The following is a 23661-nucleotide window of genomic DNA, read 5'->3' as shown; positions in this document are numbered from 1 at the left end:
AATTTTACCCCAAATGAACCCTCGAACTCCAAACAATAATTTTTAGTCATTCCTGGACTATAAAATATTAAATTTCATCCTACAATTCCTATTTGAACTAGTTCGAGGTTAAATCAACTCAAGTGTGCCGTTAGGTACGATATCGGGTTTCGTCTTTTTTTAGGTGCTTTCCTAACATAATAACATGCTACTCAGTGCATGTATGTCATGACATGTATTTATAGGGTCGGGTTTTACACTTTTTCACTTCCAAACCCTCAAATTATACTCCAATAAGTCAAATGGAGCCAAAAAAATCTTTTCTAAAAATTTCCATTGTGTCCTTAGGTGGCGAATGACCATTTTGCCATTGGATAGTGAAAATTACAGTTTGACTCCAAAATGATTCTTGAATTCCAAATCACCATAGTAAACTATTCTGGGACTTTAAAATTTTTAATTTCACCCTAAAATCTCTATTTGATCTAGTTCGAGGCTTAAATCAACTTTATTATACCTCTAGGTGTAATACCGAATTTTGTAAATTTTTCGGGACTCTCCTAACATGCAAACATGCTATCCATCACATGTATGTCATGACAAATATTTTACAGAGTCAAGCTTGACATCTTTTCCCCCACTTGGATCAACCATGTGATCCTTCTTCATGATTGATTTCGACATCCGACTAAATATTAATATTTTAATATTATTTCATTAATAAAATATTATCTTATTCTAAAAATTTTATCTTATCTGTTTGGTTCCCAAAGTTCCTTATTATGCCTCAATTTACATCCGACCAACTTTATTTATCACCATATCAAAGTATGGAGCATTTCAAGTAGAATTACGTTCTTGCTTCCCAAGACCTCAATCTTGTGAAACAATTTCTTGTATTTTACCGTTAAAAATTGCTACTCATTTCTTATTAGTATAAACTACAATATTAGAATTAAATAAAAAATCATCAGGTTCAACAACTAACAATTTGACAAATTTTTATTCATTGATCGAAACTAAGTATAAGTGTCCACAAACCACGTGAAGTTAAATACAAAAATTAAATAATCGAACAATATATCTACAAAATAAATAAAAAAAAGACTTATAATTTCAAGATATTATTTGATATGCAATACTAATTTCTATTAGAAAGATTCTGTTCGAATCCCAAACTATCAAATTAATAAAAACAATATTTAGATATAAAGTATTTAAAAACTTAATTTAAGTTGAAAATTATTTACAGTTGAACAATTAAAGTTTAAATGAGTTGTTTTGAAAGAGCGAAGAATGCTACCAAGGATCGAGAAGAGGAAGTGTCACTACAAGTCTCAAAAGTAAGATTTGAATTTTGGAGAGAGAGTGTTTTAGGTTTTCATTTTTTTAATAAAATCTTAAGTTATAGAAATTTGTTATCTTTTAGTATTTAAATATTGATATATAAATTATTTTTTGATAAAGTTATTTTGACCTATAATCTTTGACCCCACTTCCTACAAAATTGCAAAAGAATTAGTGAGTTCATTAATGTTATTAACTATGTAAAACTCTAGATAAGTAGTATACTTAGTATAGACTTTTAGCAATTGAGTTGTGTCATTTGACACCACTCTTATAAAGCTAGGTCCGCCCATGTCTACAACTTGATGTTAAATGAATATTTTCTTCAAGGTTCTTATGGATCATATGATTTGATCTTGACCTCAAGCATCTTATGACTTGATCTTGACCTTAAGGGTCTTATGAACAATTTGGAGGCTTCGCCTTTGATATTCAAAATCTTCCTACAAGGCTTTGATATTCAAAATCCTATTTCTCGGATTTGTGGACCTCTAGAGAGGTTTTGATCTTCAAAATCTTCTTCTTTGTCCCTTCTTCCTCTTTCTCCCTTGTTCTCTTCCTTTGTGGTTCATCAAATGACTTAGAGGAGCAATGTATTTATAGTGCTAGATGAGAGACTTTCATGGGAATTTAGTTTTCTTGAATTTATCTCTAAATTATTTTAATTTAATTAGAGATAAATCACGATGACTCATAGATGATTTTTTGATTGATTAAACTTTGAGTTTTTGAGTTTTGATTGGCCGAACTTGAGTATTATCCGAATTTGAGTATTATCTCTAAATTATCTCAATTTATTTAAAGATAAATTAAATGACCAAATTTGGATTTTATCTTGCAATTATCTTGATTTATTGAAAGATAAATTGAATGAGAAATAAGTAAATTTTCATTGGTTAAATTTAAATATTATCTTTAAATTATCCTGATTTATTTAGAGATAAATTGGGTGACCGATAGGTGAATTTTCATTTGGTCAAATTAATATATTATCTCTAAATTATCTCAAGACATAAATACATGACATATAGGAAAATTTTAATTGATTCAACTATGTGTTTTCAAGATAATTAGCCAATAAATTAACTATTTGATAATTAATTATATGACTATCTTAAATGATATCTTCAAATCTATATAGCTGCTCATAATCATTTGTCCTTGAAAATTTTCTTCAATTTATAAATTTTGGACATGTGCCATCTTGTAATAGGATAACAATTTTTTTTCCTTCTACAATGACCAATTGCTAAGATATCAATTTAGAGAGAAGAAACAACTAAAATCAATTTAGAGGTAATGTAGCGAATTCATTGAGTACAAGCTACATCAACATGGGAGGTTTATGGTTTTCTACTTAATTCCTACTTGGTCTATGTCGACTGCATGGGAAGTTTAGAGTGAAGAATTGAAGTTCAACTAGGGTTTAGCAATCTTAATTCTTCCCGTGTTAAATGGAACGCATGTCACAACCCGGCACTCCTTTCGAGCCCGTGACAACCGTTGCGAAGTCTCAGTAGACATTCATTACCCGAAATGTCAACCGAAATCTCGTAAGGCTTTTGCATCAGTTTTTCACTTTCCCCGTGAGCAATAGTTACTAAATATCGAGTTTTAAGAGAATATAAACTATTTTAGATCAAAAACAATCAAAATAAAATTTTCTCCACACAAGTGTATTTTGGTCATTTTTACTTGAAAATTTCGAAACCTGATAAAAATACAACATATGGTAGAAAGATATCCATTTCCGATCAAAAATAAATTTTTGTAATCTAAATCATCCATTTGGAGTGAAAAGTTGGCTAATTAGACTAAATAAAAATATTCGATAATATATTCCATTTTCTTATAAAACAATTTTTATAGAACTATGCATAAATAATTTTTGTAGCGTAAGAACAAAATAAATTCATACACATGGTGATACAGTAAACCAGGTATTCAAAATTATCCTACAATGGCATATGGACCCTAAGATAACCAAAAGTGTGCAAGAATGTATACCTACGATTTTCAAGGAAGTAAGTCCAAAAGAAATCCTTGATGAAATCAACTGCTTATAGACTATCCTGAACCTGAAATGGTTAAAAAGAAAGGGTGAGTTTTCATAAACTCAGTGAGTAAGCAAAGTCCGTCATTAACTTCTAAAACCGAGTAAATGGAGACAGTTAACTTTTCATCATACCATAATCCACAACATTTTGTACTTGTTTCAAATCATATAAAACAACACATTTCATTATAATACACATCACGATTTATGATTTTCTTAAAAACTTGGCTCGTGCCAAAAATCATACTCGGTGATACCTTGGCCGAGGCATTCAACTGAGTCCGCCAAGGTTATTAAGTTAACAACTACTCATAAAAACATAGTTTAGCCATCTCTTGGCGTTGGTAGAGTTCATCCTCAAGTGGTGGTTCGGCGTGAAGTGAACTCTTTCGTACCTTAGGAGATATCCTTCGCGTCTCTCATACTAAGGTAAATATAACGGGGTTTACCGTGCCCTTTTAATAGGCTGGTCCACGGAAACTTGCCTATTGCAGTGGCTAATTAAATAACCCACCAATCAATAAAATTTTGACAGCATAACGTGGCTAACATAATACTACCCAACCTGTCAAAGGAAAACAAACAGTTTAATATATTTCACAATCCAAAAACCCAGCCACATATGTCATCACGTATCAATTCATAAATCATCAATTCTAAACATAGGTACGTAAACTTAAATATATAAGCAATATCAAAGGTTGGTCTCCACATACTCACATTTTCAAAAACATTATTGAATTGCAAAATAAGTCATAAACCTTATTCCTTAAATCAATTATTATTCATAAAACATAAAATTCATTTAGGTTCAATATTCTTAAAATCATAAAAACAATTGTAAAAATACTCTAGATAGATAAGATGAACAGTGGTTACTCACTTTGACGGGAATTTACAACACTCCTAGTCTCGATCCTCGGGTGCAATACCTTTGCTCTTATTTGAGGGCTCACCACCTATACATAATGTGCAACAGGAAATTTAATATACTTATGCTAAATTGTCACAAAACTATTGTATATTCTATATGAATGCATGTAATGAAATGGGAGGTGTTCAGCTTATCGCGCACTATACACTATTTAATCGGTCTAAATGTCCAATTCGATTTCAATTAATTTATTGCACTTCCAGTACTCCCCAAAATTCCACACACTTCAATAAAAATCTATTCTAAGTGCAATTACCAAAATATCCCTCATTATTGTGCAAATTGCTAACAAACGGAAGTAAAATTTTTCGGTACCCGTTTTCGATTTTCGGTATTCCTAAGCACCAAATACAATCTAAAGGGCATGAAAAACAACCAAATTCATCATTCAACCTCACCCATAAAATTCGGCCAAGATAGGTTCTATAATGGGCATGTGGATTTCTTACTAAATTTTCATACTAAATGTTACTAAACACCTAAAAACACTAAGTTACCTTGAAATTCAACTAAATTCATCACCAACTTTCTCTCTCTAAATTTGGCCAGCATATTGCCCCTCATGAAAACTTGAATTTAATTCATGAAAAATGGAAAAGAATGCATGGTCAAGATGAATTTCAAGCTTAAGATTAAAAATCTTACCTTTAATCACCAATTTCTTGAAATTTCAACAAAATTTCCTTAGTTTTTCCTCCCTAGGGTTTTTCTTTTCTTTTCTTCTCTTTTCTGCAGGTGCTGGTCGGCCTTCAAATTCTGAGTGGAAGAGTATGGGCTGGTTTTTAAATGGCAATATAAAAATATTTAATTTTTGACACGTCACCGTTTTATTGGTTCGCTTGTTTTAACTTAATTTTTAAGCCTTTTCTCACCACCACAAATGCTCTAATACTTATCAATTGCATAAAATAATAATAGGTAAAATTCTGGAGCTTGACATATGTCATGGTGGTGTAAAATCGTAAAATTCCAATTTTACCCTTGTGGACCCGAAAAATGACATTTTCACCCTTATGCTCGAAATTGAATTTTTTCACATCTCAATCTCAAATTATACTCCAATTGGTCAAACTTGATCAAAATTTTCATCCAACTTTCCAAATTTGCCCTCGAGTGATAAAATTACCATTTTGCCCCTATGGTATGAAAATTCCTAATTGACTCCAATTTAATCATCGAACTCCAAATCACCATATTAAGTTATTATGGGGTTTTAAAATTTTCAATTTCATCTTAAAATTCCTATTTGAACTAGTTCGAGGCTTTAAATTAACTTACTTGCATAACTAGTTACGATACCGATTATTTAACTATTTCTACGACATTCTAACATGCAGATGTGTCATTAAGTATATGGATGTTGTGATGAGTATATAATGGAGTAGGGCTTGACAATGCAAATATCTGTAGGATGAGTTCCTTTCCATTCTCACTTTTAAATATTTGAAGCCATATTCATACGTCAATATTGTGTGGTGGAAATTTTCTGGAGATTGAAATGGTAAGAAATACTAAGAAATAGAAATGTCCATGGATCAAGTTGGATCGGTCTATTAGGTCTTTCTTCTTATAAATCAAGACCAAGCCTAACTCAAACCATCCATTTCATTATTATTTTATTATTTAAATAATAAAAAAGTATTTTACTATTAATATTTTAGAATTAAAATTAATATAAAATATAATATTCACTAATATAACAATCTAAATAGGTCAGACTGAGCTGAAATCGAGCCTAATTCCATGCCTAAACTAAACCCGAAGTGAGCCAGGATCGTGAGCTTGGGTGGGTAACCTAGCCCTTGGATCTCAACCCATCCATTTAGCTATTATTTTATTATTTAAATAATACAAATATTTTAATATTAATATTTTAGAATTAGAATTAATATAAAATATATTATTTATTTACTTAGCAATCTACACAAGTCGGACTAGTCGTAATCGAGCCTAAATTCCATACCCAAGTCAAACCCAAAGTGAGTCAGTCTCGCGAGAAAACTTTTACTTTCGATGCATTTTACATTAAAACTTTAATTTCTTTTATATAATATGAATGTTCGAATATATAATTTTTTAAAGGTTAATTACCCAATTGGTTATAAAAAAGTGTTGAATTTTTCTGTTTTGATCACTATCTATTAAAGGTTACATTTTTAGTCACTCACGTAATGAAAATTGTCTATTAAGAGAACCTGTACTTGCTATTTTAAGTCATCTTTTTTTTTTCGTCAATCTAGCATATATAACACGGAAATAAAATAAAACTCGACAGAAGTTGTTCATATAAGTTTTCAAACTTTACTATTTTGACCACTCAATTTTCAAAAAATTACCTTTAATGATAACATGAAATATGTAATTTTCAGACCAAAATAAAAACAAATTCAAAATCTCTGATAAACAAGAGGATATTTATTCCAAAAACTTGTGGACGGCATTTTGAATAACATTGCATGGATGCCGATTGATCATATACATAATTGTATGAGTCATCTCGATTTGAGATTTCATCTCATACTTTGCTGGATCACTTTTCGTTGCCAATCATTACATGTTTGTAATTTCTTCATCTTAGTGGACTGATACCCAGCAACAATAACAAAGAAAAAGAGGAAAGCATGCAAAGAAACAAGGAAAAGAAGAAGAGGAGAGGAGAGGTTCAACTGGTGTATATATACATACATGACGAGAAGGGATATTTTTCCTCGTTGATTTGATGTCAAAATGCTGATGTCCAGGGGCCAATACGCAACACCCAACAGATTAAACGCAAGAAAAGACCTACCAATCATTAAAAATGTACCAAAGATGTTAAGGCTGCAAGTCTCGTCCTTACCAAAGAATTTGGTTCGAAGATTTGGAGATAAGATAAGGAAGAAATTAAAAGGTATTCAAATGCCTTTCTGGTTGAAAAAATTCTCTAAAATTTTAGAACGTAACTTTGCACGATAATAACTTCCCTATTTTGTTCAAAATTTCAAAGGTCCAAATGTCACGGCCTCCCTACTAATCAAAATTTCAAAGGACCAAGTGTCACCGATCTATAGTTTCAATTCAGAAAACAACTAATAAGTGGAAAAAGCCTCTTATGTATAAACTCAAGACTCACCCTAACTCTTATAAATATAAAATTCGTGACATTCTATCCCACCAAGTTATATATCATCATCGTTGTACCAGGTTTTTTACCCATAAAGGAGAAGGATCATACCTTGGTTTGGATATATCTTGAGTTTAGTATCTCTCATGAGGATCCCACATTAGTGAAGATTTGGATATGCTCTAATACCACTTGTCTTGGGTTCACATTTTTAACCCAAAAATTACGCTTGATAGATGGAGGAATGTCCTTATTTATAAACTAAGACCCACTCCATCTCTAACTGATGCGAGATTCGTGACACAAGTATGAAATTAAAATGATTTTAAGCTTGTAGAGCCTGTTTGACCTAACTTTTTTTTAGCTTAAAAGCTATTATGAAGCTCTTATTAAGAATAATAGTTTTTAAAATTAAGTTGTTAGCTCTTTGGCAAAATAAACTATATAGGCTTTAATTTTGTTAAAATTACCATAAAGGGTATTCATGTCATCTTCAATCACCTAATAAACCAAAACGGAATAAGTTTGTTTTGAGTTTATATACGATTTTAGATATTAAAATCAAATAAATCCATAAAAAAATGAAACAACTCTCAAACTTGTATAGTAGTAATAGTATTAGATTTTTGTTGATCCAGCAAGCAATCAGATTATGATGCTTCAATTCCTCATGAAAGAAGAGAAAAGAGGAAATGATGTATTTGACATTAAATCCTTTCTTGGTGAAGAAAAGAGAAAATTTTTAAATATTATTTGAATGCAACTTTCAATTTTGGGTTTTACTTTCTCTTAATCTTTGTAAGAATAAATTTTTTTTGAATTTTCCTATTATGTTGTTGAGTCTTCTTTTTTCTTTCTAGTAGTCTTTATAGAGAGAGGTAAAGGTGATGGAGATCGTGATTTGTGTTGGAGAAAAGTGATTTGTAGAGGGAAGAAGAGGAGAGTGAGATTGATTGAGAGAAGAGGTATTCTTAAAAAACTTACATGTTTTTAAAAAAAGAAAAGAGAAAGCTTTTCTCTGGACCTTTTTTTTTTTTTTCTAAATTTTGTTCTTTAAAAAAAGTTATTTTTTTAAGAACTTCTCAAAAATCTTGTTTGGCTTCTACTTTTAAGAAGTAGATAAGCTGAAAGAAAACCAAACCAAACAGGCACTTAAAATCATTCCATTATCCCTCAATATTATTAGCAATACTTTGTTATTAGAGTGCCAAAAAAAAAAACCTCATAACTATTGAAGAGAAAGAAATATGGATGTAAATGAGTTGTTGATATATAAGGATCCGTGGATGCCTGACTTGACAACATAGGGTTCAGGTACCCTATATTTGATAAAAGGGTGGATTTAGGAAACACTGCTAATACTCAATTCAGGTTCGGGTAAGTTTCAGGTATCAATCTTAAGATACCTTAAACCCAAACTCGATTATGCATATATATATATATAACATAAGATTCGGATACCCTATATTCGATTAAGTTGTGAATTTGGGAAATGTTCTCGATACCCGATTCAAGTTCAGATAGGTTTTGAGTATTACCCTTAGAATATCTTAAACCTGAACCCGATTATACATACATATATATAAGTATATATATGTATACATATATATATATTTATATATATGTATATGTATATATATTTATTTATATGTATATGTATATATATCTATTATAATGTTTTAAAATTTTGTTATTTGTGATATTCAAACTTTTATCCTCCTTACCTTCAATACAATCTTTATCATCTGAAGCAACTTCCTTTTTTGTAAAGTAATAAATATAAAATTAATTTTTTATATGGCTTTTAGGTTTTTAAGTTATTGTTTGAGTTATTCAATGGGGTATTTAATGGAATCGGGTAATTAGCTTATAGTGTAATATTATTAGGGTTCAGTTTTGGATAATGTTTTATGATTTTATTTGAATTTTAATAAAGTTCAAGTACCTTCTTAATTAAATGGATTCGGGGTAGGGTACCTAAAAAAAAAATGTACTTTACCCATTTACATTCCTAGAAAAAAAGTTAATTTAAACCTTATGTACATAAAAGTATAACTAATTTCATATCTATATAAATGATCATAGTTTAATATTAATAATAATGTCCTATTAAAACCATTTACAAATTTTAACTTTAAAATTCTTCTTCCTACACTCACATACAAACACACTAGTGAATTATATATCAATTGATTGAGAGGTATAATATCCTTTTATCAAGAACTCATAATTTAATTAGTTATACAATTTTTTTTATAAACAATGGATCCATCCAATTTTCTTTTTTCATTTTTTCTTTCTAGCACATCTCAAAACAATATCTTCTTTCTATTGTTAAATACCTAATGCTTTACTTTTTCGATATTCCAAATTAATTTTTCACATTATATATGAATATATATATATATATTATATGTATATATGTTTGTATATTGATATTAATATTTATTAAAAAATTAAATTTGATAAAGAGAGTATTGTTAAAAGTAAAAAAAAAATGTATTTATGGAATATATAGAAACGTGATCAAGAGTTTGTGTTGATACATAAATCACTCAAGGATTGAATGAAAAGTTTGAAAACTCAATTTCAAACAAAAAAACAAAAAACAAAAATTGAGAAAGTTAAGGGGTCAAGTAAGGATTAATAAAAAAATATAGATTGAGGCCAAATTTTCCACTATATTGTGGGTCAAAGTTAAATTTTACCACTTTACTTCAATTTTATTAGATTTTGTCTCAATAATTTTATTTTTGTTGATTTTTGGATAAAAAGTAATAGAATTGATAGAAATGTACCACTTGAATTAACAAAATATTTCATGAATTATTTCAATTATATTAGTTTTTGTTCAAAACCAATGATATTAAAAATATAGTGGTAAAGTTCAATAAAATTGAAGCACAGTGGCAAAATTATCAATATTGAGCCACTATAATGACAAATTTGACCTTAATCCTTAAAAAAATTAAAAGAAAAATCAATGAATTAAATACTAATTTAAAATTATTAAGGGGCAATTATGGTAGAATGTCCATAAGCCAAGTTGTGGACATAATTTTTCAAGCCCGAACTTGTTCAGCTTGGTTCGAAAATATTATTATATTAATAAATAATATGAAAAGCCCGACCTTATAAAATACTTGTCATGACATACATGTGATGGATAACATGTTTGCATGCTAGAAGAGTCCCGAAAAATTTACAAAAGTCGGTATTGTACCTAGAGGAACAACAAAGTTGATTTAAGCCTCGAACTAGATCAAATAGAGATTTTAGGGTGAAATTGAAAATTTTACAGTCAATGAATGACTTAAAATGGTGATTCGGAGTTCGAAAATTAATTCAGAGTCAAATCAGAATTTTCACTATCTAGGGGTAAAATGGTAATTTTGCCACCTGAGGATAAAATTGGAATATTGGAAGAAGTTTTTGATCAAGATTGATAACATTTGGCTCATTGGAGTATAATTTGAGGTTGATAAGTGAAAAAAATTATAATCTCGGTATTTTCGGAGCATAGGGGTAAAATGGTAATTTTGCCACCTCAGGGGCAAAATTATAATTTTACACACCCACACTTGTCCAGCACATGGATTTTATCCAATATTATCATGGATAATTGAAGGAATTTAAGTGGTGGAGAGAGAAAGCTTAATAGTTAAGAAATTAAAAATGGACCAATGGGATGGTGACATGTGTCAAGTTAATATCCATTTATTTTTTAGCTTTAAAATCAGCAAAAATCAGCTTATTTTCTCTTCATGTGGCCGGCCATAGCAAGAAAAAAGAGAGGAAAAGAAAAACAAGAAACCTAGGTGGGAAAATTAAAGAAAAAGTGTGGGATTTCAAGGAATCAAGCAATCAAAGGTAAAATTTCTTGATTTTGACTTGTGATCTACCTTTCCCATGCTTTTCTCCTTATTTTCCATGGTTAGATTTCATGTTTTCATGGTGAATTCATGGCTGCGCAAATGGGTATGGAGAGAGAATGAAGTTAGATTGATTTGATTTTAAGTTATGTTAGTGTTTTAAGTTAGTTTAGCATATTTAGAAACAAAATAATAAGAAAAGAATTCATTTTCCCCAATTACCATCATTGGCCAAATTTCCTAGGGAGAATATTGTGGCTGAATTTGATGATATTTCATGATATTTTGGTGATATTTGATGTTTGGTGAGGCTAGAAATTAAATGGGAAATTTTGGTGCGAAAATACGAATTTTTGCTCAACATATAAACATGTGTAATTATTGACCCGGGACCGATAAATTGAACCTCATTCACAGTCACTGAGATAATTTAGGTATAATTGGAGTGTAGAAAGTGAAAAGAATTGATTTGGAGTTAAATTGAAGATTTTAGCTGATTAGACCGAGAATAGTGCGAATTAGGTCGAATATCGTATTTAAACGGCTATTCGGACATTTTTGCATTCCATATCATGCATTGGTAGCCTAAATTAGTTTAATTTCAATTTAGTATCAATGTGGTGAATTTCTCAATTTTGTACTGTGTCAAGGTGGTGAGTCCTTTGATAAAGGCAAGAAAATTGTATCCGAGGACCAGTAGACAAAGTACTTCGAAAGTTTGCATTCTAGACATTGTGAGTAAACTTACTATCATTTTAATTATCTAGGGTGGTTTTTATATGATATCATGAATTCTGTGGAAAAATAGATTTTAAAAGGTAAATTTTCATGTTTTATGAATAAAAGTTTTCTAATGAAATTAATTTATAAATTGTTTTAAAATTAAGAATGATTTTGAAAAATAGAATACACGGAGACTGTTAATTGTGGTAATTTGATTGTTTAAATTGATGGCTTATGTTTTATTGTTATTGTGTTGGCATGACTGGCTGGGCTGTGTTTTATGAATTTTATGAATTGTTTTATTTTTGCAGGTTGGGTAGTATTTCATTAGCCCTGTCATGCTGTCAAAATTTTGTTATATGGTGGATTATATATTAATTAATCACTGCAGTAGGGGGTTCTGTGGACCAGCCTTTTAGAGGGGCACGGTAAACCCCATTATATTCTTACCTCGAACGGAGAGGCGCGTAGGGTATCTCCTGGGCTAAAGCTTAGGGTTCACTTCACGCCAAACCACCACGTGAGGGGAAACTCAGCTAACGCCAAGGAACGGCTATGTTTTCAAAACAAAAACATGATTTATGTGAAATGTGAATTTTAATAGCCTTGGCGGTCTTGGTAGGATGCCTCGGCCAATGTCACGACCCGGAACCTGCCTCAGGCCCATGACAATCGCCGCGACGTCCCAAATTGACACTCATTATCCGGAATGCCAACCGGAACCCCGCAAAGCTTACATATCAGTTTCTATCCTTTCTTATGAGCAATCATTGTTAAATATCGAGTTTTTAGAGAATATATACTATTTTAGATCAAAAACAATCAAAATAAAATTTTCGCCACACAGGGGTATTTTGGTCATTTTTTTCTCAAAAATTTTGAAACTGGCTAAAACGTAATGTACAAGTACAAAACACATAATTCATATTCAAAATGAGTTTAAAAGTCTAAAATCTCATTTAAAACAAAATTACGGTTATTTGAATATAATAAGAAAATAAAAGAAATATTAAGGAAAATATTCTATTTTCTTATAGAACAATATTTATAGAGTTATACGTGAATAATTTTTATATAGCGTAAAAGCTAAATAAATTTATACATACTGAAATACAGTAAGCCAAAATATTTAATTTAATTTACAATAACAAGAGGGCCCCCGAATAAACAAAAGTAAAGAGGACTGTGAACCTACGGTTTGGAAAATGCAGATCCAATGGTAGTCCTCGATGAGATCAGCTATCTACAGTCTATACTGAACCTGAAATGGGTGGAAAGGAGTTGGGTGAGATTTTGCAATCCCAATGAGTAAACAGACATTATCATAAATATCTAAAGGCGAGTAAAATGGAGGCAAGTTTAAACAACAAATTTCAACCCATTTCATAATGTTTTCAATTTATTTCTTAAACCATAAAATATTTGTAATTTACCAAAACAGTTGTTAAGGCTTATGTCTTTTATTAAAACAAGGCTCAAGCCAAAACTAATCCTCGGGGATACCTTGGCCGAGGCATCTAACCGAGTCCGCCAAGGGTGTTAAAATATTCACACGTGAAACACATTTTTATTTTTAAAACCAGCCGTTCCTTGGCGTTGGCCGAGTTACACATTCACGTGGGGGTTCGACGTGAAGTGAGCTCTAATACTACCCCGGGAGTTACCCTCCTCGCCTCTACAACCGGAGTAACTATATAACTGGGTTTACCGTGCCCCTCTAATAGGCAGTCCACGGAAACCCGTCACTGCAGTGACTAACCCACCAATTTTAATAAAATTTCGACAGTATAACGTGGCTTTTATTTATTTATCCAGCCTGCATAGTTAAAACAACTTACATAAATTTCCCAATGCACTCACAAAATATAGCCACATATACTCATTTCTCATAAGCCATTCCTAGGAAAATATATATTTTTCAAGTCAATTTGCAGCCTCCAATTACTCAATTTCATAATCAATACAATATATTTTTATTTGTCACATTTATTCCTAAAACATCAAAAATCCCGTTTTAATCTCGTTTTCATTTCATAAAATACATAAAGGGCATTTAAAAATAAACTCTAGATAATTTACAATAATAATAAGTTTACTCACCGTTTGTACAAACTAAAAGCTTTCTAAGCGCCCCGATCACTACTCGTCGGGTACGACTTCTTTGCCTTTTCCGGAAGGCTCTCCTCCTAGACACATTACAAAAATTTACACAATTCATCACATTGATGCTAAATCACTATATAATTAACTTAAATCCTATACTAATGCATGGTATGAAATGCAATAGCCTAAAACGGCTTAAACGCGGTATTAACCTATTTTTGGCACTTTGCCCGATAAATTGCTAACGCGCTCCATTTTAGCTCTAAATCATCCCATTCTCTCTCCAACATTTCTAACCATTAAATATCAGCCAATAACCTTCTAAAAACAACAAAATCAGCTCACTCCCTTCCTTGGAAAATTCGGCCAAAAATGGGACATTAACTCGGTTAATTTTCTACTTTGTTTTTCTATCACGTTTAATCGTTTTTCATCATTTTCTCTTCATTTTCCTTAGAATAAAATCAATTCATCATCATTGTACAGCATTGAGCATCCAGCCAAGAGTGGGTATTGTGAAAATTTAATGATTTCTTGCCCAATTTAATTTCTAAACACATTTAACTAACTAAAACTATCAATTTAACTAAAAATCAAAACCTAAAAATTTCAATTTCTCTCCCCTAGAATTTCGTCCAGCCCTTGATATCACTTTTTGATCTCTCTCCTCAAGCATGCTAAATGGAAATAAAGGCATAGGAAAGGTAGAAATCAAGCTAAAATCGAAAAATCTTACCGTTAGACGCGTAAACGGTCGAAAACCGCGAATTTCCCTTTGAATTTTCTTGTTTCTCTTTGGTTTTTCTTTTTTTCTTCCTTTCCTCTCTATTTCCTCTCTTGTTCTTCCTTATGGCCGGCCAGCACTCAAAATTTGGGTTTAAATGGGCTGACTTTTCATTGAAATAATATTATATCATTAAAAAATGCCACATGTCACTTTCCCATTGGCCCATTTTTAAAATTTCATCCATTTGTTTCCAAATTTTCACCATACACTTGTCCCACATATCCATAGCTTAGATAAAATTCTCAGACTTATCCAAAGTCTCGGTGGAGTAATTTTTGAAATTTACACTTTTGCCCCCGCAAAAGTAAAAAATTACATTTTTGCCCCAAAAATTGAAAAATTGCCCATAGACATATTTTTCATCCCTTATACTCATACCATTCTCCAATTTGTCAAATTTGATCTAAATTCTCTCAAAATCTCAAATTTTGTCCGTGGGTGGGAAAATTACGATATTGCCCCTACACTCCAAAAATCACCAGAATTAAACTTTTTCACTTCCTATCATTAAATTATACTCCAAATAGTTAATCTTGGTAAAAAATTTCACTCCATGATCAAATTATTATCTTAGGTGGCAAAATGACGATTTTGCCCTTGAATATCAAAATTTCTAATTTTACCCCAAATGAACCCTTAACTCCGAACAATCATTTTTAGTCATTCCTGGACTATAAAATATTAAATTTCATCCTACAATTCCTATTTGAACTAGTTCGAGGTTAAATCAATTTAAGTGTACCGTTAGGTACAATATCAGGTTTCGTTTATTCTTAGGTGCTTTTCTAGCGTAATAACATGCTACTCAATGCATGTATGTCATGACATGTATTTATAGGGTCGGGTTTTACAGCCAAGGTGTCCCCGAGAATGGATTTATGGCACAAGCCTAGTTTTTATGAGATTCATAAGTCTCTTTACGTATTTTAAATGAAATGTGTTCTAATGCTGTGAACCAGTTTATGATGATTTACTTTATTGTCTCCATGTACTCAACTTTAGATGTTTATGATGATGTTTGTTTACTCATTGGGATTTTATAATCTCACCACCCTCCTTTCCCTCCATTTCAAGCTCAGTATAGGCTGTAGATAGCTGATAGCGTCGAAGGCTACAGTTGACTCGACTAGTTCAAAAATCGTAGGTTCATAGCCTTCTTTCACTTTTGTCATTTGAGGGCCCACGTATCACTGTAAATTAAATTTCATACTTTAGTTATCTGTACTGCTATATGTAAGAAGTTATTTTGTTTTTACTCTGATAAAAAATTAATTATGCAGTGTTCTAAAAATATTATTTTAAGTTAGAAATGAGAAGCTGATATTAAAGCCTTGCGGGGTTTCGGTTGACATTCTGGGTAATGAGTGTCTATCAAGGTACCGCGGCGGTTGTCACGGGCTCGAGGGGAGTACCGGGTTGTGACATAATATATGTTTATTTTCATTCTAAAATATATTTAAAAATATTAAAATATTAATATAAAATTATTTTTTAATATTTACTAATACACCTAACTTAAAGGGTCTAATCGAACCAAGTTGGACTGCGTTTTCAAGGAGTCAATATGCCTAGCTCGATCCACAAACACCTTGACTTTATAGGTTAAAGACAAATTTCACTTTGGTCTTGATCTCTAAACCCCTTTCCCTTTTTTTAATATGTCAAAATCCATGGTGAAGTACTAAGTTTGAGGAATACCCTCACTTTTGAATTACTCATCTATAGAAGCTTTTGTAATGCCACAATTAGAAATTCTAATTTGTTATTTACAATTGATCTTATTTTGAAATGACAAAATCAAATGATCAAAAATGCAAATTGAAGATGTTTAAAACACCTCAAAACCTCCTATATATCTATATGAAAATTTGGCTAAGTGTTTGACAATTTGAAAAGCTCAAAAAGACCTTAAAACAGTCTCTTGAGGCTAAGGTATTGAGACTTCTTATAGAAGTATCGAGACACAACCAATTTAGGAGAAAATTAACAATGGCTCAAGTGTTAAGTATCAAGACATGCCTTTGGAGTATCGAGACTTGACCAAGCAAAGTTTTATTGATAGAAAGAAAATAGAAGTATCGAGCCTTGGCCAATCAAAGCTCATTGAACAGCAAGAAAACAAAAACTATAGAGAATTGTCCCTCAAGTATTGATACTTAAGCAGAAAACATAAAGAAATCCAAAGGTATGGAGACTTGTCCATAGAGTATTGAGATAATAACTACTTGAGGGCAAGCCAAAGGAAATAAAGGAGCAAGTGTTGAGATGTATTGAGACATCACTTAAAGAGATAATGGCAATATGAAGCAAGTATCGAGACTTCTATCGAAAGAATCAAGACTTGGTAATTTCGAGGGAAAAAATATCGAGACCTCACAACAAGTATTGAGACCTCTTGTCTAACAAGTAGGTCCAACAGGGTTGTCTTTCAAAAGAAAAAAAAAGTAGGTCCAATGGCTATTTTTACATTATATGAAGACCTAACAGCTTTTATTTATTTCAAAGTATAAAATGTAGTCTCTAATGCATTTATGACTTAGAGATGCTATTAAAAACATCCCAAAAGAAAGAGAATCACTCTAACAACTCAAAATCACTATTTTCTCTTTCACAAGCTTTAAATTCCTTCTTTCTCTTTTATTCAATAAAGTCTTAAATTCTATCTACTCTTTGTACACATTTGAAAAACTTTTCTACCCACTTAGCTAATCAGCCTTTAAGAGGCATCTCAACTCTTTATTCCTCATTTATTGTAATCATCTCAAGGTTATACCTTAACCACTAAAAGGTAATAGTGTTTAGTTATACCTTAACCAAGTGAAAGGTAGAAAGGTTAAATCTTATCCTTGAATGTGCTTAAACCTTAAAAGGTATTTTATGATAGTGGATTTAAAACTTTTTAGTGAGCAAAGGAGAGGACATAAGCAAAAAGGTTGAACCTTTGTAAAATTGTTATGTTCTTTTTCTTTGCTCATACTCAAAACCATTTGTGCTAAAATTCATTTTCCAAGAGCGTTTATTATATAGAACAACCTTTCAAAGAAATTAAATAATTTACAAAAGAAAAAGTTTACTACCTTGTTGTTGGAAAAAATTTTAAAATAAGCCAATTCACCCTTTTTTGTACTTCCACATATTAAGCTTATGACATAACATAATTGAATAACTTTTGACATATATGACATTAAATAAAAGTTAGGTAATTAAATAAAAAACAAGCATATAACTATAGTTATTTAACTTGGACTAGATTAAAGGTTAGCCAGTAACTCGATCTTCAAATTAGTTTGTTTTATACGTTGAATGAAATTTGCATATGACCCAATCAAACTCACATGGTTTTTTTTTTCCAACTTTTGCTTTAACTCGGTATTGACCTAGACGGTTGTCTCGATTTTAACTTGCTTTAACTCATTGAAAAAATTATAAATTAAAGCCATTTAAATGTCATTAGTAAGATTCAAACCTTGGGTCCAAAGAGGACATAAATGTTTATAACCCTCTAGTCAAGTATTATGTTTTTGTATATCTTAAAATGTTTATTATTTAATTATATGATTGCACACACGCACAATTAAATAAAAATATTAAACTATTTACCCAATGATCTAATACTTTTTTTGTAAAGCCCGATCTTATAAAATATTTGTCATGACATACATGTGATGGATAACATGTTTGCATGCTAGGAGAGTCTCGAAAAATTTACAAAAGTAGGTATTGTACCTAGAGGTACAATAAAGTTGATTTAAGCCTCGAACTAGATCAAATAGAGATTTTAGGGTGAAATTGAAAATTATACAGTCCAGGAATGATTCAAAATGGTGATTTGGAGTTCGAGGATCACTTTGGAGTCAAATTGGAATTTTCATAACCTAGGGGCAAAATGGTCATTTTGCCACCGAGGTTAAGATGTGAGTATTGGATGAAAATTTTGATCAAGATTGATCATTTGGAGTATAATTGGAGTTTGAGAAGTGAAAAATTTTAATTACAGTATTTTACCAAGCATAAGGGCAAAATAGTCATTTTGCCACCCTAGGGTCAAAATTGTAATTTTACACCACCCAACACTTGTCCAGCATATGGATTTTACCCAATATTGTCATGGATAATTGAGGAAATTTAAGTGGTGGAGAAAGATTGCTTAATGGCTAAGTATGACACATGGACTAATGGAATGGTGACATGTGGCAAAATCTCATCCATTCATTATTTTGGCTTAAAAATCAACATAAAATCAACCCATTTCTCATTCATATGGCTGGCCAAAGAAGAACAAAGGAAGAAAAGAAAGAACAAGAACCCTAGGTGGAGAATTTCAAGAGAAAAAATGTGGAAAATCAAGGAAAACATGTGAAAAAGGTAAGATTTCTCAATTTAAACTTGAAATATATTTTCCTTAAGCATTTCTCCTTATTTTCCATGGTTAAATTTCATGTTTTCATGGTGAATTCATGGCTAGTCGAATGGGTATGCAGAGAGAATGATGTTAGATTGATTTGATTTCAAGTTATGTTAGTGTTTTTAGTTAGTTTACCATGTCTAGAAGCAAAACAACAAGAAAAGAATTCATTTTCCCGATCACCCATTAATGGCCAAACCTACCTTGTATTGAGTGAGGATGAATTTGATTTTTTATTTTAAGAGAATTGGTTAGAAAATGATGAATTATGGTGTGGAAAAGTAGTAGGAAAAATCACGATGTTAATGCGCCATTATTGACCGAAAATTCTAAGAAGAAAAATGAAGATGGTTTTGCCAAATTTTAGTTTATTTGACTTGTGTTTGGTGAATTAAGGTATTGGAAAAGAACTGGAGCAATTTGGAGCTAAATTGGACGCGTTGGCCAATTAATCAGGTGATAAGACGAATTAGGCCAATACCGGGTTTAGGTGGTTACCCGTGCATTTTGCATTCCATATCATGGATTAGTAGTCTAAATTAGTTTAATTTCGATTTAGTACCAATGTAGTAAGTTTCTCGATTTTGTACCATGTTAAGGTGGTGAGTCCTCCGATAAAGGTAAGGAAATTGCATTCGAGAACCAGTAGTCAGAGTACTTCGAAAATCCGCACTCTAGACATTGTGAGTAACCTTACTATCGTCTTAATTGTCTAAAGTGGTTTTTATCCGATTTTGTGATTTTATGAAAAATGAGTTTAAATGGCAAATATTTATGTTTTATAAGTAAAAATGTAATTAAATGAAATAATTTTATAAAATTGTCTTGAAATTGAATAATGGCTTTTCAAATAGAGTAATTGGAGACCATTTGATGTATTGTGAATTTATGGTTCTAATTGATTGGCTTATGACAATATTGGCATGAATGGCTGAATTGGTATTTGTGTTGAAATGTATAAACTGTTGTTTGCCTTGATAGGCTGGATAATTATAAAATTGCCATGTCATGTTATTGAATTTTTATTGTATGGTGGGATATTGATTAGCTTACTGCAGTGGGCGGGTTTCCGTGGACCAGCCTATTAGAGGGGCACGGTAAACCCCGTTATATCTTACCTCAATATGAGAGGCGTGGGTGGATAACTCTTGAGGTTAACACTTTAGAGTTCACTTCACACTAAACCACCACGTGAGGGTGAACTTAGCCAACGCCAAGGAATGACTATGTTTTCAAAATAAAAACATGATTTATGCGTACCTAAATTTTTAACAGCCTTGGCGGACTTGGTTGGGATAGCCTTCGATCAAGGTATCCCTGATAACTGGGTATGAGAATGATTTTGGCACGAGCCAAAGTTTTGAGAAATTCATAAGCCATGTTGATTACTCGATTTATATGAATTGATTTTATTTGGTTGAAACAAGTTGAAAGGTGATGAATTTCAGTATGTTAAACTGTTTTATCTATCTCCACTTACTCAGCTTTAGATATTTTAAATGGTATTTGTTTACTCACTGGGATTATATAATCTCACCACTCTCCTTTCCACCCATTTCAGGCTCAGAATAGATTGTAGATAACTGATATCGTCGAGGACTACAGTTGAATTTGTCACATCCAAAAACTGTAGGTTCATTTTTTTAATACTTTTGGTCATTCGTGGGCTCACTTGTTACTGTAAATTAAATTAAATACTCTGGCTTACTGTATTACAATACATATGAATTTATTTTTCTTTTACGCTGTAAAAATTATTTATGTAATGTTCTAAAAAATATTGTTTCATGAGAAAATTGAATATTTTATTCAATATTTTTATTTTATTTTAATAATCATAATTTCATTTTAAATGAAGGTTTTGGATGTTTAAACTTATTTTTGATTATGAATTATGTGTTTTGTACTTGCATACTACATTTTTAGCGGATTTCGAGATTTTTGAGAAAAAATGACCAACATGCCATTGTGAGAAAAAAATTATTTTTCTATTGTTTTGAATTGGAAATATTTTAAAATCTTTTAGAACATGATATTTTGCAATGGTTACTCACAAGGGAAAAGAGAAGCTGATATTAAAGTCTTGTAGGGTTCCGATTGACATTCCGGGTAATGAGTGTCAATCGGGACATAGCGGCAGTGGTCACGGGCTCGAGGGGAGTTCCGGGTCATGACATTTTTCCAGTCACTTTCTAGTTCGATTTTGATAACAATGTATATATCAAGTAAACTCAACTTAATGTTGAACCAAACCAACCTAAAAACTAAAGATTTAAGGATCTTTTCCTTATTAGTGATACAAAGAATTTGATTGTATTATATTATAAGTAACATATCTTAATCTACTCTAGAATTTTTCAAGAGGTGGGGGAACCAAGTCCCAGGTCCTATTAAATGTTAATGCAGTGTATTCATAAAGTATGACTTGTTTCCATTCAAGAAGCTTTATTGCTTGGGAAACACAAGTAGGCTTTATAGAATCAGGAATGGATTACTTAATGGTTGTAGGGAGTTGTTTTGGTCTAAACATATTATTTTGGGATCTGGTGATCATGGGATGGGTTTTATGAGGTTTGTGTGAGGAAGAGAAACTAAGATGTTTGAAGCTAAAGTGCTTACCTAATTTTCTAGTGAAAGATTCTCACATGAGGTTGCCATTTGCAAACAATCAATATATAGAGAACAGTTTTATGGTAGAGTAAGAATAATAATGGCCAATTGTTTCTAGTGTGTCTAGGGCAAGATACCATTAAAAGTATGAGTTGTCAAATATTTTTGGAATGGATATAGATATATCAGGAAATGGAAAGTGTGATTCCTCAAACAAGACATGGTGTGAGGCAAAGATTCTGTTGGTGTTGATTGGTGCTTTAATATCCAAGAAACACATAAGGTTTGGATTTTCATTAAAGCTTGTGTGAGTTATATGGTTTAAGCCACAAGTCACATAAGTAACCAAACACCTTTAGCTTGGTATATTATGTTTCTAATTGAAAAGAAGTTGATAGCAACTTTAACTATGCAATGTGGAAGAAGGTAATCTATTCATTAAGTGAATTATTGTGGCAAAAACATATAACCAATATGAGACAAGCATAGATGATTGGTGCAAAAATGTCAAACCTATTTCTACAATTATTTGATGTAAGCATTCAGTATTTGAATTATGTTGTGTTCTGTGAAGTGGTGTTTAGAGATGTCAGATCCCTAGTGAGTTAAGAATGGAAGTCAAATTTACATACTCCTTGCCATAACTAGAATAAATAGTAACAATTTTAGTTTTGAAATAGTTTTAAAACCAAGAGTTTGAACTTAAGAAATTAATGAGAAATATCATACTTGTGTTTTATGGATAAAAGTAGGTGTGTTTGGTAGAAAGATCAATAGAGGAAACAAAGAATTGAAAACCATCAATAGAAGTAATATGGTAAGTCCCCCAAACATCAGAATAGATTATGTCTAATACAATTTAAAAATAGTGAAGGGAAGCTTATGTATCTTATTACACTAACATATATTGTAAGAGGCTATGTGTAAAGCTGAAGAACAAGATAGATAGTAGTTTTAAAGTAAAAACTTCTGGGTTGGTTGTGAGGGGTGTCAAGTCTCCCATGCCAAGTGGAAAAATCTATTCTAATGTTGCTCATTACCAACACAACATGTTTGATGATGGGATTAGAAATTAGGAATATAAACATTCTATCCTTATCCAAGCCTTGTGCAAATGGTTGCCTCATGTGAAGATCTTAACCAAAAAAAAAAAAAGGCAAGAATTAAAAGAAAAACCTGATTAGTTTAAGTCAATTTGGAAATTAAAATTAACTTGGACTTAGCTTTTGGAACACAAAGATCATCGTGTAAGGAAAATGAATGAGAAGAATTAGAAGAAGGATTTATAAACGTAAAAATAGTGTTTGATATAGAAAAGCCAATACCATCCTTAAATAAAAGCTCTTCCAACCACCATATATTATGGATAGATTCAAGTGTTGCATTTTGTTTATGACTTGGTAAGAGGCATCAGGGTCAAGTAACTAATTTAGGCCAATGGAGTAGATAAAAGACCAACATGATTGACTTGTGGAATAAAAGTTCTATGCCTAATTTTAAAATGATCTTGGCATACAACCTTATTAAAAGACTGCATATTTAGTGAAAGCATTATAAGAAGGAAACTTGTTTTAATGGCTAGGTCGAGATAATTTCAATTTGATAGATGGAAATAAAGGTGATCTTGATGCAAAATGAATTGAGGGAACAATCATATTAGAGCTTGATTTAGTAGCAAGATTAGTTGAAGGAATGATCATGTCAAAAATATGAATTTTGCTTCCTTAGAACTTCTTTATAGT

The 23661-nt window shown here is 31.3% G+C and overlaps 1 long non-coding RNA gene across 2 annotated transcripts; it reads left to right on the top strand.

The window, feature by feature from the left end:
* LOC108661241 lies at window positions 11264-20999 on the top strand. 2 transcript variants are annotated; one of them, XR_001926991.1, is made up of 3 exons: window positions 11264-11289; window positions 19909-19992; window positions 20871-20999. It is a non-coding gene; the product is annotated as an uncharacterized LOC108661241 (long non-coding RNA). The 2 variants fall into 2 exon arrangements; XR_001926990.1 differs by lacking the exon at window positions 11264-11289 and adding an exon at window positions 19725-19765.

The sequence above is a fragment of the Theobroma cacao genome, chromosome 3 (assembly GCF_000208745.1).
Source record: "Theobroma cacao cultivar B97-61/B2 chromosome 3, Criollo_cocoa_genome_V2, whole genome shotgun sequence".
NCBI classification, from domain to species: Eukaryota; Viridiplantae; Streptophyta; class Magnoliopsida; order Malvales; family Malvaceae; genus Theobroma; species Theobroma cacao.
Note: the sequence above shows the minus strand (reverse complement) of the source record. Positions and strands in the feature narration are given on the sequence as shown.